Here is a 3,193-nt window from a genome sequence, read left to right on the forward strand (position 1 = left end):
CGTGATCTGCAGTGATGCTTCTAAGAAGGGTTTGGGTTGTGTGTTTATGCAATATGGTAGAGTGGTCGCCTATGCCTCCCGCCAGTTGAAAAACCATGAACGAAACTATCCTACCCACGACTTAGAATTGGCAGCGGTGGTGTTTACCCTGAAGATCTGGAAGCACTACTTGTACGGGGTAAAGATCCAAGTTTTCATCGACCATAAGAGTCTAAAATACTTCTTCACCCAGAAAGAGTTAAACATGAGGCAGCACAGGTGGCTCGAGTTAGTAAAGGATTAAGACTGCGAGATCCTCTACCACCCAAATAAGGCGAATGTGGTAGCCGATGCCCTCAATCGAAAGGTCGCTCATTCGGTCACCTTAATCACTAAGCAGGTTTAGTTGTGTAAGGATCTGGAGCAAGCAGAGAACGTGGTGGCAGTGGGGGATGTCACTTCGCAGCTAGCTTAGTTGACAGTTGAACCAACCTTGAGGCAGAGGATTATTGTTGCACAGCAGGGTGATCCGAACTTGGTTCAGAAATGTTGTTAGGTAGGGTCGGGCTAGGCAAGTGAATTTTCTGTGTCGGTGGACAAGGGTCTTTTGTATCAAGGACGAATGTGCGTCCCAGCAGATAATGGCTTGAAAGGGGAACTGTTGATAGAAGCTCACAACTCTCCATTCTCGATGCTTCCAGGTAGTACCAAATTATACCAAGATGTGAAGCGGTATTGCTGGTGGCTCAATATGAAAAGGGAGATAGCTGACTATGTCAACAGATGTTTAGTCTGTTAGCAGGTGAAGGCCCTGAGGCAGAAGATAGCAGGCTTGCTACAGCCATTGGATGTGCTAGAATGGAAATGGGAGAGCGTGGATATGGATTTTATCATGGGTTTGCCTAGGATAGCAAAAGGTCTCAGTGATTTGTGATAGACAAACTCACCAAGGTGACACATTTTATTTCAGGAAAGCCTACATACGCGGTGAGTAAATGGGCTCAGCTATATATGAAGGAGATAGTAAGATTGCATGGTGTGTCAATATCAATTGTGTCTGACAGGGACCCTCGTTTCACCTCCAGTTTTTGGAAGAGCCTCAAGGCAGCTTTAAGGTTGTGGTTGAACTTCAGTACAGCTTTTCACCCCTAAACTGATGGGTAAACAGAACGTTTAAATTAGACATTGGAGGACATGTTGCGCGCTTGTGCGTTGGAATTCTCAGGGGGTTGGGACTCCCTCTTGCATTTGGCAGAGTTTGCTTATAATAATAGCTATCAGGCTACCATTGGCATGTCGACATTTGAAGCTCTTTACGGCAGAGGTTGCAGGTCTTCTGTTTGCTGGGGTGAGATTAGGGAGAGGAAACTGGTGAGAATTGAGTTAATGGAGTTGACGAATGAAGGCATGCAGAAGATTAGGGCTAGAATACTAGCAGGGCAAAGTAGACAGAAAAGTTACGCCGATGTTAGGCGTAAAGATCTGGAGTTCGAGGTAGGTGACAAAATGTTCCTGAAAGTGGCACTGATGAAGGGTGTCCTAAGATTCGGGAAAAAGGGTAAGCTAAGTCCGCGTTTTATAGGGCCCTTCGAGATCTTGGAGCGAGTCGGCTCTGTGGCTTACCATTTGGCCTTGCCATCGTCTCTCTCCGCGATCCATAATGTATGTCTCTATGCTGAGAAAGTATTTAACGGACCCCTCTCATGTGGTAGACTTTGAGCCCTTGCAGCTGAATGAAAACTTGAGTTACGAGGAGAAGCCTGCGCAAATTGTGACTAGGGAGGTGAAAGTTTTGCGCAGCAAGGAGGTGCCACTGGTGAAGGTTCTGTGGCAGAAGCATCAATTTAAGGAAGCAACTTGGGAGCGAGAGGACGAGATGAGAGCACTGCATCCAGAGCTCTTTCAGGATTAGAACTTTCGAGGACGAAAGTTTATTAAGGGGAGAAGAGTGTGACGCCCCAAAGATTTATGCATATATATGTTTATAAAAAAAAAAGGTTAATAGTTAAATTAAAGAAAATAGAAGGGAAAGTAGGGTTATAAATGAGGGTTTAGGGAACCTCGGTTTGCGTGCAAGAAAGAAAAAAATCCTTTTTTCTTTTTTTATTTTTTTCTTCCTTCTTCTAGCCCTCACGATCCCCTTCACAGTGCTTTTTCCGCCGCCCCCTTCTTATGCCTCAGCCCAGCGCGCCTCATCGTCGTCAGTCGTCGCCGCCCTCTAGGGTTTTCTTTTTCTCTTCTTTTCCGGCCAACCTCCTGCTTCCAGCTGTACGAGGAGCTGTGCTCATCTTCGCCGTCGACCAAGCCCGCGCCTGCCGAATCCGCCAAAGTCGCGATCCTACTGTGCTCTCACCGGTCTATCAACCTAAAACGACGATCGAATAGCCGAAGTCGTGACTCAGAGCCACCTCTCTCTCTCTCTCTCTGTTGCGCCGTCCTCTTTGTTCGCCAGCCGCCGATCTAAACCCAAGCGCTGTCCGTCAGTCTTGGCGCGGTCGGTTCTAGTTACTGTTGAATCGTGGTGGTTCCATCCGATCTGTCTGTTAAGGTAAGTTTTGATTCCCTTTCTGGTAGCACATCGTCGTTTGGAATTTTTGGGCCTAAACTAATCTTCACCCATGGAATTTGTGGTTGGTTTCAGGAATGTGTGGCGGTGAAGGAAGTTTTCAAGTTTTCAAGTAGAGTAAGGATTTGTTTTGGGACGGTTCGTTATCCCGAGGTAAGTGGTTTACTGCCGGTATTGCTCTAAGATCTTGATAGGCCGGCTAGTCAGAAGGAAAATTTTTATGTCACTGTATGTATGAGTAAAATGTGCTAAAGTTTGATGTATGGGTAACTGTGATAAAGTTTGATGTATGGGTAACTGTGATAAAGTTTGATGTTGATTTATGGCCTTGATTGCATGCTTATGTCCATTTGAGATTTTAGTGACTGTTAGTATTGCCATTGGGCTATGCACATCGCATGTTGTGAGCCTTCGGGCCCACACCCTAAGCTTATGTGCGGTGTCCTTTTGGGACTACCACTTATGTTTATGCATGTGACCTTTGGTGTCACTACTTATGAAAACGTGCCTTCGGGTTCGCCCCTTATGCCTATGCCTATGTCTACGCCTATGATGCCCTTGTGTACTTTGGTCCAATGGAAAGACTAACAGATCATTGAGTGGGCCCAGTAGTGGGCCGTTTACTGAGTATACTTTTATACTCACCCT

The 3,193-nt window shown here is 46.1% G+C and overlaps 1 long non-coding RNA gene across 1 annotated transcript; it reads left to right on the forward strand.

Annotated features, from left to right (window-relative positions):
* Positions 1-1,781: 1,781 nt before the first annotated feature.
* Positions 1,782-2,882, forward strand: LOC120087946 (uncharacterized). The gene is made up of 2 exons (XR_005484734.2): positions 1,782-2,527; positions 2,621-2,882. It is a non-coding gene; the product is annotated as an uncharacterized LOC120087946 (long non-coding RNA).
* Positions 2,883-3,193: the final 311 nt, after the last annotated feature.

Source organism: Benincasa hispida, chromosome 1 (assembly GCF_027475165.1).
Source record: "Benincasa hispida cultivar pf3 chromosome 1, pf3_genome.v1.1, whole genome shotgun sequence".
Classification (NCBI taxonomy): Eukaryota; Viridiplantae; Streptophyta; class Magnoliopsida; order Cucurbitales; family Cucurbitaceae; genus Benincasa; species Benincasa hispida.